The following is a 14643-nucleotide window of genomic DNA, read 5'->3' on the forward strand; positions in this document are numbered from 1 at the left end:
CTGGGGCAAAAATCAGTACTTGGCCCTGCTAGTGAAGGCAGGGGGCTGGACTCAATGACCTTTCAAGGTCCCTTCCAGCTTAGGAGATTGGTATATCTCCAATTAATTATAACTTCCTACATGAAAATATGAATGGCTGGCTTATCTTAGTGTAAAGCTAATAGATGCCTCTTTAAAAAAAATCAGCAGAGTCCTGTGGCACCTTATAGACTAACAGACGCATTGGAGCATGAGTTTTCGTGGGTGAATACCCACTTCGTCACATGCATCCAACAAAGTGGATATTCACCCATGAAAACTCATGGTCCAATACGTCTGTTAGTCTATACGGTGCCACAGGACTCTCTGCTGCTTTTACAGATCCAGACTAACACGGCTAACCCTCTGATACTTTAAAAAAATCCTGGCTTATAACTGGCATATAACTTTAAAGATCCAGTCTAGTCTGCTAAGTATGGCCATATCTGCACCAAGCATAATTTATCCTAACTGTCCAATTTTATTAAGAATTTGTTTCTGTTCCTAGATTTCTAGTGGAGCTCAAGACAACAAAGCTCTGTTTCATTTATTGGAGGTGTGCCTCTGCATGATTAGAAAGGTCAACTGAAACAACCACAGTTCTGGGAATAGTGTGTTAACTGCTGGTGCTTCAAAGACAGTGGAAAGAACATAAGAGCATAAAGTTGTATCTAGATCTTGCAAAAACTGGTTATTGTAAAATTCTTTATGAAGCACATTCTGGTCTCCAACTGCAGGAGATCCGATCAAGTATGTAAATAGTGTATAATAATGAAAATTGGACAGTCAATTGATGGAACTGAGATATTGCCCCACTTGAGGCTTTTGAAATAAACAGGGAAAAGTATAATTTGAGTTACATGTAGGACAGCTAACTTTAGTAAAAATAGTAAACAAATACCACTTTCTATTACCTTTCACAATATTCTTTACTACTACAGAAAACTAAGCTAGAATAGCTGAAACTGACAATGTGTGTATGAGCATAATTAATAGATTTAGACTAAGATATCATTACTTTAAAAGTATAAAACTCTAAAAACACATTCCATGGAAAAACTTTTTTTTTTTAACGTTATCTGCCTTCTCAACTCCCTATCAAAATGTGTACGTATATTTTTCTGAGGCGAGCATCATATGTATGGGATTTAAGTGTGTGCATCAAGAAGAAAATCTACTCCATGAAGTTCTTTTCTAGTCTGATATTAAATATAATTATAATAAAAATGATTTTTCTGGTAGTTTTGTAACTAAGTTAGTCCTAGTAGTCTTTCACTGCCACCTTCAAACAGTGTTGAAAACATAAGAAGGAATAAAACACAGTATGCCTGATGGCTGCCTTTGTCAATAAATCTAACTCTGTCACCATACTTTGTGGCTTGCATAAGTTTATTCATAAATACATTATTTTACACATTAATGCCATTACTGTTGCATTCACTATATTGCCAGTGTTTAAACATATAAAAATGCATTTTAATGAGAAAGCTATAAACAAAGTGTCTAGTATTGTTTCCAAAATGTAACAGAAAAAGCATAGAACATCACAAAATTCTTCTATCTTCTGAAAATTATTTTTTCTCATCTGCATCTTGTAATTTATTGCCACAGATGTCTGACCTCTACAACAAATTTATGGTAGATTGTTTGCAGGCAAACACTATCCTAAAGTTGCACAGTTTTTCCTTTACTTCTGTATTTCTTGCTAGTTCACTCCACTGCAATGCAGTCTGGCTAACATTTGCAGGAGTAAAATTAAGGTGCGTTAAAACAGATAGAAAAAAATTAGGCATTTAGACATCAACACTACGCATACCACAGATAAAAAACTTTGATTACAGGTTTATCCTTGGGAAGAGTAAAACATCCTAACCTGGATGGAGCCATCTAGATAACTTCTCTCCTCAAATGATGGCCCATCCCTTGTTATCTTAAATCCCTTGAAGGCAGGGCCCGCTCTAGTTTTTTGCCACTCCAAGCAAAAAGTTTGTTGCCTGCCCTCCACCCCAGCCCTGGGCTCTCACCCTGCCCCCCCGCGCCCCTTGCCTCCCAAGCACTGGGCTCTCCCCGATCAGTGCTGACTTTGCCCGCTCCACCCTCGCCTCCAGCCGGTCCGGCGCTAGCAGGGTTGGGGTAAGCAGCGAAGCTCCCAGGCCAAACCTCAGCCCAGGGTCCCTCCAGCCAGGGCACCCGCCTCCAGGACTGGCCGGGACCGCAGAGCCAGGGGACCGCCCCAGCAGGGGCTGAGGAGCTGGGGCAGGGTAGCCCCAGAGGGAGCAGTGCCCCGGAGAGTGGGACGCGGGCTCCACACAGCAACGCCCCACCCACTTTAGCTCCGCTGCTGCTGCTGCTTCTGGTCACTCTGCTGCGGTCCCTGGGCGGCTGCGGCGCAGGGGGGTGGCTGCCCTGCGGCACCTGCAGGCAGTTCTGTGTGCCCTGCAGGGCAGCCCCCAGTCCGAGTGTCCCCCATTTGGAGCCTGCCCGGGCCAGCCATGAGGTTCGTGCACTGCTCCCCCGCGACGCAAACCTCAGCAGCCCCAGGGTGCCCCCTGGGCATGACACCCTGCTACTGCCAGGGCCGGCTTTAGGCTTTTGCCGCCGGAAGCAAAAAAAAAAAAAAAAAAAAAAAAAAAAAAAAAAAAAAGGAAAAGAAAAAAAGAACAAAGATGGCCGGAATGTCGCCCCTGAAAATGTGCCGTCCCAAGCACGTGCTTGGTTTGCCGGTGCCTAAAGCCAGCCCAGCGTGAAGGTATGTATCTGTAAGGCTGTCTTATCCTGTCACTATATTACCTTTCCTGCTTGGCCTCTCAACAACCCCTTTAAAGCCTCCTTTGATTTAACTCTATGCATTCAGGCAGGCAGCAATATGCAACTGAACAAGGAAACTGAGTTGCATATAATATTCATAAGAAATAACAGACATTCCCAGTTTGTCACATTCCCATAACCACAACTCTAAGTGCTCAGCACTTCTACAATTCAGGCCTTAGGGACTCAGGTTGAACATCGAGAAAAAGAGGACATAGCATCACACAGGAACTCTCTGGCAGAGGCAGAGATAGAATCCAATTCTGCTAAGCATCATTCAACATCCTTAATGATGACAATCGGTTCTCTTCCTTTAAACTTCTACTCCTCATCTCAATCCCATTCTTGCTACCTAGCCAGTCCCAGTCTCTCCTCCGCTCCCAGCTCCCCTACTCAACCTGCACCACATCTGATCTGTCTCTTTCCCACTCCCAGCCTCCAGTCACCTCCCTGCAGTTCATGTCACCAGTCTCATCCCCCCAGCTCCAAGTCTCCTTTCCCAGCTATTCCTAGTCCCTCCCTTCCCCCGCCCCGCTCTTATCTACTCCAGCCTTCTGCATTCAAATAAGTTTCCTCCTCTATGTTGCCTTGGACCAGCAGGGGGCCACAGAGCTCAGGCAAGACAGGCTTGCTAATCTCAGTTCCAGTTCCAGTCCCTGGCCAGAGCTGCAATCAGAGGGAAAATCCTGCTTTGCCCCAGGCTGCAGCACGCTCAGTGTGCACAGAATATTCTGGGAATTTAGCTGCAAAGGTCTAGCAATTCTCCAAACATATATGAACTGAGACTTTTTTTTTTAAAACAGGGCTTGTAACTTGGCCAAATTTGAGCAGTTTTTCACAAGGAAGGCAAGAGGCACATGCCTGACACAAAGGCCATCCCCTGCTGCCAATTTCCAAGTCCCAATCCAAAATATGGGGGCACTACAGCTTTTCAAAGAATTTTTTAACACAGGCAAAACAATGTATTTTTCCATAACTTCATTCTCAGAAATAGCTGAACCGTTTTGGCTGAAATTATCCTGAACAATTCAGCATGAGAAGGACATGTAGCATGGAAAATTTCAAGCCAAACAGTTAAAGTTTTGCAAAGACCTAGTTTACACTACAGATTTAGGTTGATGTAGGGGAGCTTATATCGACCTAACTATGTCAGTGTACACACGACAGCCTTGCTCCGGCCGATATAAGTGCCCTACTACACCAACATAACACCACCACTTCCACGAGAGGCAAAGGGCTTACATTAGTGTAGTTAGGGAAATGCAGCATCTGTGAGGACACTGCTGGCTACTTACACTGGCTGTTGGCTGTCACTCTTGTCAAGTTCATGACTCCATGCCGGAGCCAGGAAATTGACAGGAATGGCACCAGGGCTGCCCAGAGGATTCAGGGGGCCTGGGGCAAAGCAATTTCGGGGGCCGCTTCCATAAAAAAAATTGCAATACTATAGAATACTATATTCTCGTGGGGGCCCCTGTGGGGCCCAGTGCAAATTGCTCCACTTGCTCCCACCCCACGGGTGGCCCTGGGAAAAATAAACCTTCTGCATCTCGGCACAAACCCAGTTTTGAGAAAACTTCTTTACAAGGTATCACTGGTTCTCAGCATCAGCTAGTGCTAAACGGCACTAAAGCTCATTAAAAGGGTAGGACAAACATTTTCCGTCAAAACTTTCTGGATCGAAAACTAGGGTTTTTAAAAAGAAAAAAATCACGGACAATGTCTGCTTTCCTTCAAAATTTGTTGTGTTTTTTTTAATTGAAAAGCTGAAATTAGTCTGTCAAAACCTGAATATGGTTTGGGGTTTCAGAAGTGTGTGGACAAATAGTTGCTGCTTGCTGTGTTTGATTGTTTAAAGAAACAATAAAAAAATTCTGCTTAAAAAAAATCCAAAACTTTTGAACCACCTCAGCTTGTGCCCAAATGCCTGAGCCCATCCAGTCATAGATTTTTCCAGGTTTCTGATACTCTGCTGGCTTCCTTGACTCATATCTGTCTCGATAACTTTGGGTTCATTTAGCTCAGAACATAAGAACAGCCATACTGGGTCAAACCAGAGGTCCACCCAGTCCAGTATCCTGTCTACTGACAATGACCAATGCCAAGCGCCCCAGAGGGAGTAAACCTAACAGGTAATGATCAAGTGATCTCTCTCCTGCCATCTATCTCCACCCTCTGACAAACAGAGGCTAGGGACACCATTCCTTACCCATCCTGGCTAATAGCCATTAATGGACTTAACCTCCATGCATTTATCTGTTTCCTAGAGACTGGCTCCATGGGGTCCCTCACAAACTGGAGACGGTTACTGTGGGTTTGTCTTTAGTATAGACTATGTACATACTCCAGGAACTGAGCATTTGAGCTTGTTCCAGAATCTGAGATGAGCCTGTGTTGTGAAAACTGACATGCTCAAAATAGCACATGCATGTCAATGGATACAGGGCGCTAAAATTAAATTAACCCAGGGGTTCTCAAACTGGGGGTTGGGACCCCTCAGGGGATCACGAGGTTATTACTGAGGGTCGCGAGCGGTCAGCCTCCACCTCAAATCCCGCTTTGCCTCCAGCATTTATAAGTGATAAATATATTAAAAAGTGTTTTTAATTTATAAGGGGGGGGGTGTCACACTCAGAAGTTTGCTGTGTGAAAGGGGTCACCAGGACAAAAGTTTGAGAACCACTGAATTAACCCCTCTGAAGCCTCAGGGAATGCAGGGTGGGGGGGGGGGTGTCTCCCTTGGTAGGGCTGGGAAGGATATTGCTCTTCTCATGTGATCCCTCCCCCAGTGGTTAATTTTAAATGAAGCTACCCTCCCCTGACATGAATCTCCCTATGGTACTCAAATTAAATACAGACTATAATTTGGCATTTGAGAAGTGAAAGAGATGGTAGTCCTAATGGAAAAGCTAACAGTTTGGCTCTTCTGCTAGCCTCAAAGTGCTGAAGAGCTTTAGGGTAGGGAAGGCTGTGCCTTCCAAACAGCCTGGCCCTGCCCCCTATCCGACCCCCACCCACTTCCTGCCCCCCGACTGCCTGCACCCCTCAGAATTCCCAACTCATTCTGCTCCTTGTCCCCTCACCGTCCCCCCGAGACTCAATCACTACCCCGGGACCCTGCCCCTGCTCCCTGTCCCCTGACTGCCTCAACCCCCAGCCACTCCCCTTCAGAGTCCTGACAGACCCCCAGGATGCCCACAATCCAATTCCCCTGTTCCCTTTCCCCTGACTGCCCCCCCCAACCTCTGCCCCCTCCCTGTCCCCTGGATTCCGTGCCCCTTATCCAACCGCCCTGGACCCTTACCCCTGGGATCCCCCTCACCCGGAGCCTCAGCGCATCCAGGAACAACCCTGGACAGCTGCAGCGTGGCTCCAGCAGGGCCTGAGCTCCTCCTCGCTCAGAGCCGTGTGGTAAGGGGGCAGGACTGCGAGCTCCGGTGGGGCTTGAGCTCCCTCCGCTCAGCCTGGAGCTCGCATCCCTGCCCCTTACCACGTGGCTCTGAGCAGGGAGGAGCTTAGGCCCTGCTGGAGCCACACTGCAGCTGTCCAGGGATGCTCCTGGATGTGCTGAGGCTCCGGGAGAGGGTCAGAGGCGGGGTCAGGTTGGGGCCGGGGAGAGAGCCTCAGCCACTCTCGTCAGGGTCCTTGCGGAGCCCAGGGCAAATTGCCCACTTGCCCCCCCTCTCTGAGTCACCATGATCATATGCTTATTCACCCAAGAGTTCTGAAGAAACTCAAATATGAAATTGCAAAACTACTAACTGTGGTATGTAACCTATCACTTAAATCAGCCTCTGTACCAGATGACTGGATGATACCTAATGTTATACTGATTTTTAAAAAAAGGCTCCAGAGGCAAACATGGCATTTACAGGCCAGTAAGCCTAACTGCAATACCGGGAAAATTGGCTGAAACTTTAGTAAAGAACAGAATTGTCAGATATAAAGATAAACATGATATGTTTGAGAAGAGTCAACATGGCTTTTGTCAAGGGACACCATGCCTCAGCAATCCATTAGAATATTTTGTGGATTTGAACAAGCATGTAGACAAAGGGGATCCAGTGGATACAGTGTACTTGGACTTTCAGAAAATCTTTGACCAGGTCTCTCACCAAAGGCTCTTTAGCAAAGTAAGCACTCATGGGATAAGCGAGAAGGTATTCTCACAGATCAGTAACTGTTTAAAAGATCAGAAAGAAAGTCAGAATAAATGGTCAATTTTCACAGTGGAGAGAGGTAAATAGGAGGATCCCCCAAGGATATGTACTAAAACCAGAGCTTGTTCAACACATTCTTAAATTATTTGGAAAAGGGGATGAACTGTGGTAAAATTTGTAGATGATACAAAATTATTCAAGAGAGTTAAATCCAAAGCTGACTGCAAAGAATTACAAAGGGATCTCATAAAACTGGGTGACTGACTGAACAACAAAATGGCAAATGTAATTCAATGCTGGTAAGTGCAAAATAATGCACATTGGAACACACAATCCCAACTATCCAAACAAAACGATGGGGTTAAATTAGAGGTTACCATGCAAGAAAGATCTTAGTCACTGTGAATAGTTCTCTGAAAACATCTGTTCAATGTGCAGCGGTTGTCAGAAAAAGCTAACAGAATGTTAGGAACCATTAAAAAAGGGATATATAAGAAGACAGATAATATAATGCCATTATATAAATCTACATGGTATGCCCTCACTTTGAATAACTGCGTGCAGTTCTTGGTTGCCCCATGTAAAAAAAAAAAATACATTAGAATTGGAAAAAGTACAGAGAAGGGCAACAAAAATGATTAGGGGTATGAAGACCTTCCATACGAGGACAGATTAACAAGACTGGGAATGTTCAGCTTAGAAAAGAGACAACTAAGCATGGATATGATAGAGGTCTATAAAATCATGATTGGTGTGGAGAAAGTGAATAAGGAAATGTTATTTATCCCTTCACATAACACAAGAATTAGGGGTCACCCAGTGAAATTAACTGGCAGCAGGTTTAAAACAAACATAAAGTAGTATTTTTTCACACCATGCAGAGTCAACCTGTGGAACTCGTTGCCATTATATGTTGTGGAGGCCAAAATTATAACTGGGTTCAAAAGAAAAAAAAATGAGTAGATAAAATTATGGAGGATAGGTTCATCAATAACCATCAGCCAAGATGGTCAGGGATGCAATCCCATACTCTGGGTATCCCTAAACCCCTGACTGCCAGATGGTGCAACTGAATGACGGTCTGAATCACTCAAGAATTGCCCTGTTCTGTTAATTTCTTCGGCAACATCTGGCCCCAAGGCTAGATGGACCATTGGTCTGACTCAGTATGGCCTTTTAATGTAATCTTTAGTTGTAATATTATTGCACAGGATTGAAAAGTAGTTGATACAAGAGATAAACAATTAGTTATTTTTAAGATGTTGGATCATTTTTCATTCAAGAAACTGTTTTACGTATGAGATCTGAACACACCATAACGTCATTAAGAAATACAAATCTTTTGTAGTAAATCAATACTAGTAAAATTAAATGATTTGTTTCTCAAAAGACACCACTAACAATCTAAGTTTAAAACATTTGTAGTATGGCAAAGAATGTTTAAAAACCATGTAATAAAACAATTACAGTCTCTTCACACTTCAATTTTATAGTTTTCTTTTTAACAACTGGCAATTCAAAAGGTAAATATTAGGACTTCTGGAGTTTTACAAAAATCTTGTTTAAAGCTATCGAGTATTTCTATTTCTAATTCTGTTATCAATATATATAGCCAAAACAATATATTTACAGTCCTAGAGCCAATGTGAATGAAATACTATCGTTCTATATTTGCCATCTTTAACAGTCACATTTTTATTGCCACACAGTGTTTAAACTACTTTTATACATAGTGATAGCAACAATTCCATGGATATTTCATATTGGCAAATACAAACAAATAACTTTTTGCTTTGAAGGTAGTAATCCTATATTTAAAGCAGATCATAAAAGTAACAGAAATCTGGAACATTACCGTAATCATTCTGAAACACTTTTAAATTAAACAACTTTTAAATTAAAATATCACATGGAATACCGCTTAGAATATCATACTGAATATTGACATAGAAACCATATTTCTGAGGTGTCAGGAACTCCAGACTAGAACTCTAAAGACTGTGTCCTCTTTCCAACTGATCATGTAGTAATTTCAGTTTCCAAATCATTTATTTTCTTACCCTAGCGTACCATTTCACTCCAATTTACTGCAAACTATGATTCTAAAAACATTTAAAACCCATATTTTCCTCAAGTCAGGTAAGAAGGGTGATTCAGTACCTCCCCTTCTGGAGAGTTAAAGCTTATTGCTTCTACAAATTGCTCCTTATTCTTAGGAGGACTGTAAAGATTCCTTGGAACACTCTAATATCAATGCCAATAGTTGATGTATTTTAGTATCTTTATACTTTGTCCATTTAGGATTTTTTTATTTATAAATATGCAGCTTATAACTATGTTTTTCTTGACTTGTATAAAAGTCTAGTAGCTGACCCAAGGGTACTCCTGAGTGACCTTCATGTGTACTCTATGACTTGTATTCTAACCACATTAATAAATCAAGTGTGTCATTTTAAGTTTCCATGGTCTTGCAGCATACTGATAAAAGCCTCCACTAAATCCAAGAGCAGAATTACATAGAGGACAGCTATGTTACTGTATAAACATCTTCAAGACTTAGAGTATGGTTTTCAAGAACCACAGGGAGCACAATGCTTATGGAAAATATGGTAATTTGTCAAGCTGGAGATGGCTAGTTTCATTCTATTTAAACATGTACTTTTTCATTCGCAAGAGGAGGAAGAAAGTGAGCAAGCCGAAAGGAATGGGGAAAGTTCAGCAGTATGTTTAAACAATGCTGCTTTTCTTTCTGGGATGAACAAAGCAAGAATGATGACAAGTTCTTTTTCCAGAATATTCTACAGAAAAATCTGTTTGCATATGATCTTTCAGCTCTACAATGCTCAAAATGTTATGGCATACATGCCACATCTGGTACAATGTTAATAATCCCCTGAAAAAAAGTGTTTTGTCATTTTATTGCCCATAAATAAAAATACAATATGGCATTAATGCCTAAGAGGGTAATGCCTTACCGAACAAAATAAAACTTGTCAAACAAAAAAATATAGCCTATTGATTATGAAAAATACATACTACAGGCTCACTTTGAACAGCAATGCTTTCATTTGTATATCATCACCAAAAATACTGTCCCCATTAGTTTACTTTTACTTATAACCCTGGCAATGGGAGTTGCAGTTTTCATTTTCTCCTACAGCCTCTGGTTATGATATGGACTGAAAAGTAGTGGTTTTAGCACAGTAGTAAGAGTGCAGAACTACTGAATTCTAATCTCCCCTCTGACAAGTTCTGTGGCCTTGGGCAAGTCACTTATCTTTGCTTGTTTCCCAGTCTGTAAAATGAAGAGGCATAATATACTTCTCATTCTAAGGATAAATTAATATTTGTATAAGGTTTTGAAGATTAGAAGTGATATGTAAGTTTTAATATTAGTAGTAGTACTACACTTTGCTTATCATTCATACAATTTTACATGAATCAAACAAGTTCTGTGGGCAATCACTAGTTATGGATTTGAACAATAAAAATAAATTCTTTAATTTACAGACTTCTATATTTGCACATTTATAATATATTGATAATAAAAAATGAACTCATTTCACAATAGTTCTTTTAACAACATTTTTCAGCTAACTAAGAAGTGCACGTCAAACTGGAGTAAGTTGCACTGATTCAAAGTCATAGTTTACTCAGGAGCATCACATCTGCGCTAGGAGTTTGCATTGGCACAACTACATGAGCATAGCTGCACCAGTGGCTAAAAACCTCAGTTTTAGACAAGGCTTAATTCTACAGAACTACATAAGAATACAGTTTCTAAACTTGTGCATTGTAGCAACTGGATGCCGTGCTCCAGCTTAGAGGCAATTGCATTTCAGTGGTGGTGTAGTGATTCCAGTGTTTGTAAAGCGCTTTGGGTTCCTTTGGTAGGAAAAAAATATACGACGACGAAACATTTATAATAATACGGACAAACTAATAATCTGGTAAACACACCGAAATATGATTAAATATCAATTCACATAAATGTTTATGAATTTCACTTACATGTGTTCTCACGAATATATTTCTATGCTATAAAATTTATAATTTGCAGCTAGTCCTTTAGATGGCCCTATTCATGTCTATTTTTAAAAGTATAAAGGCTAATAAGTAGACTGCATAGTAAAGTAAAACTAAGTCACAATCGTTTTAGAGAGCAGTTTAAAAATAACTAATACAAACAGAGAAATCTTGTACGTCTATCAGAAAAAAGGAGGACAGTAAAATATAGGTATTAGCAGTAATACTGTTTTTTTTTTTAAATAGGTTTCAGAGTTACAGCCATGTTAGTCTGTATCTGCAAAAGAACAGGAGTACTTGTGGCACCTTAGGGTATGTCTACACTACGGGATTATTCCGATTTTACATAAACCGTTTTTTAAAAACAGTTTGTATAAAGTCGAGTGCACGCGGCCACACTAAGCACATTAATTTGTTGGTGTGCGTCCATGTACCGAGGCTAGCGTCGATTTTCAGAGCGTTGCACTGTGGGTGCATAGCTATCCCATAGTTCCCACAGCCTCCCCCGTCCATTGGAATTCTCGGTTGAGATCACAATGCATGATGGAGCAAAAACAGTGTCACGGGTGATTCTGGGTAAATGTCGTCATTCAATCCTTCCTCCGTGACAGCAATGGCAGACAATCATTTCGCGCCCTTTTTCTCTGGATTGCCCTGGCAGACGCCATAGCATGGTAACCATGGAGCCCGTTTAGCCTTTTTTCACCGTCACCGTATGTGTACTGGATGCTGCTGACAGACGTGGTACTGCAGTGCTACACAGCAGCAGTCATTTGCTTTGCAAGGTAGCTGAGATGGTTACCAGCCCTATTGCACTGTCTTTTGCTTTGGAAATTGGCGATGTCAGTTACCAGTCATATTGTACTGTCTGCTGCTGTCATGGGTGTTCCTGGCTGGCCTCGCTGAGGTCGGCTGGGGGCGCATGGACAAAAAATGGGAATGACTTCCCAGGTCATTATCTTCTTTATGTTTTGTCTAAAAATAAAGTCAGTCCGGCCTAGAATATGGGGCAACTCTACTAGAGAACCAGAAAGCACAGCCGCTCCGGGTCAGAACCCCAGATATCCCACAGAAATGATGAGCTGCATGCCATTCTAAGGGGTGCCCCTGCAACAACCCCACCCGTTGCTTCCCTCCTCCCACACTCCTCCTGGGATACCATGGCAGTTATCCCCCCATTTGTGTGATGAAGTAATAAAGAATGCAGGAATAAGAAACACTGACTTTTTAGTGAGATAAAATGAGGGGGAGGCAGCCTCCAACTGCTATGATATTCCAGGAAGGACATCTCCATTACTCACTAAAGGGTGTCGGGGGAGAGGAGCACAGCCTCCCGCTGCTATGATTGTCCAGAATCTCCATTAGACAAGAAAGGGGGGGTGGGAGAGGAGCTCAGCCTCCAGCTGCTATGATGAGGGCAGTTACCAGCCCTATTGCACCATCTGCCAGGACTGAATCTCCAGGATACAAAGCTTAAAGAAGGGAATGACCAGGAGTCATTCCCATTTTTGCCCAAGCGCCGCCAGCTGACCTCACCGAGGCCAGCCAGGAGCACTCACAGGATGATGACGAGGATGGCTATCAGTCATATTGTACCATATCATCTGCCATCGGGGAGGGGAGGGGAGAGGATGCTGCTGTTTAGCGCTGAAGCACCTCGTCTACCAGCAGCATCCAGTAGACATACGGTGACATTGAAAAGAGGCGAGAAACAATTTTTTTCCCTTTTCTTTGGGGGGAGGGGAAGGGGGTAAATTGATGACATATTCCCTGAACCACTGGCGACAATGTTTTCGACCCTTCAGGCATTGGGAGCTCAGCCAAGAATGCAAATGCTTTTCAGAGACTGCAGGAACTGTGGGATAGCTCAAGTCCTCAGTCCCCCCTCCCTCCCTCCATAAGCGTCCACTTGATTCTTTGGCTTTCCATTACGCTTGTCACGCAGCACTGTGTTAAGTCCCTGCTGTGGCCTCTGTCTATCATAGCCAGGAGATTTTTTCAAATGCTTTGGCATTTCGTCTTCTGGAATGGAGCTCTGATAGAACAGATTTGTCTCCCCATACAGCAACCAGATCCAGTATCTCCCGCAAGGTCCATGCTGGAGCTCTTTTTGGATTTGGGACTTCATGGCCACCCATGCTGATCAGCGCTCCACGCTGGGCAAACAGGAAATGAGATTCAAAAGTTCGCGGGGCTTTTCCTGTCTACCTGGCCAGTGTATCCAAGTTCAGATTGCTTTCCAGAGCGGTCACAATGGTGCACTGTGGGATACCACTCAGAAGCCAATACCGTCGAATTGCGGCCACACTAACCCTAATCCAACATGGCAATACCGATTTTAGCGATACTCCCCTCGGACAGGAGGAGTACAGAAATCGGTTTTAAGAGCCCTTTATATTGATATAAAGGGCTTCATTGTGTGGACGGGTGCAGGGTTCATTCGGTTTAACGCTGCTAAATTCGGTTTAAACGCGTAGTGTAGACCAGGCCTTAGAGACTAACAAATTTATTAGAGCATAAGCTTTCGTGGCCTACAGCCCACTTCATCAGATGCATAGAATGGAACATATAGTAAGAAATATATATACATACAGAGAACATGAAAAGGTGGAAGTAGCCATACCAACTGTAAGAGGTTGAAGTGTTCTCCTACTGGTTTTTTGAATGTTGTGATTCCTGAATGTGATATGATTCCAGGCAAAAACCAATAGGAGAACACTTCAACCTCTCTGGTCACTCAGTAACAAACTTAAAAGGTGGCAATTTTGCAACAGAAAAACTTCAAAAACAGAAAGACTAACGAGAAACTGCTGAGCTTGAATTAATATGCAAACTAGATACCATTAACTTGGGTTTGAATAGAGACTGGGAGTGGCTGGGTCATTATACATATTGAATCTATTTTCCTATGTTAAGTATCCTCACACCTTCTTGTCAACTGTCTAAAATGGGCCATCTTGATTATCACTACAAGTTTTTTTCTCCTGCTGATAATACCTCATTTTATTTAATTAGTCTCTTAATTAGCCCACGAAAGCTTATGCTCAAATAAATTTGTTAGTCTCTAAGGTGCCACAAGTACTCCTGTTCTTTTTTTAAATAGAAAGCCTGCAAACACCATAAACAGTACCAAGTAAGGTGTAAACTACAACAGATTATTTAAAAAAAATGGATACCCAGAGGTATCAGTCTAAAAAATGCAACAGGATATCGGCTGATTGCTACATATATCACTCATCCCATTTTCCTTGTACAACTCTGGCACACATATTTTTGGAAGAGATATAAACTCTCAGATTTCAGGGCATAAGTCAATCTGTTATTCAAGAGAACTTGGAAGACATGTTCCCTGAGAGCAGATTATTTTATGATCACTACTACAGCATTTCTTGTGCCTTTCTCTGAAGCATGTAGTACTGTTCACAATAGGAAACTTAACTAAACAAACTACTGATCTCATCTGGTATGGCAGTTCTTATGTTCCTATTTTCTGTTTTTCTTCATGGCATCAGCTAGTTGCCACTACCTCAAGCAGCATATTGTATTTGAAGGACCAACAGTCTGACCTCTTCTCAAACAGGAAGTCGTGCCCATCCTTCCTTTTCTTCGATTAGATGGGAAGGGGATCGCC

General features: G+C 42.3%; 1 protein-coding gene across 1 annotated transcript in view; it reads right to left on the bottom strand.

Moving 5' to 3' along the window:
• The window catches only part of VTA1 (vesicle trafficking 1), a 65030-nt gene that overhangs the window by 20069 nt on the left and 30318 nt on the right, over positions 1-14643 (bottom strand). The window lies entirely within an intron of this gene.

This window comes from Gopherus flavomarginatus, chromosome 4, assembly GCF_025201925.1.
Source record: "Gopherus flavomarginatus isolate rGopFla2 chromosome 4, rGopFla2.mat.asm, whole genome shotgun sequence".
NCBI lineage: Eukaryota > Metazoa > Chordata > Testudines > Testudinidae > Gopherus > Gopherus flavomarginatus.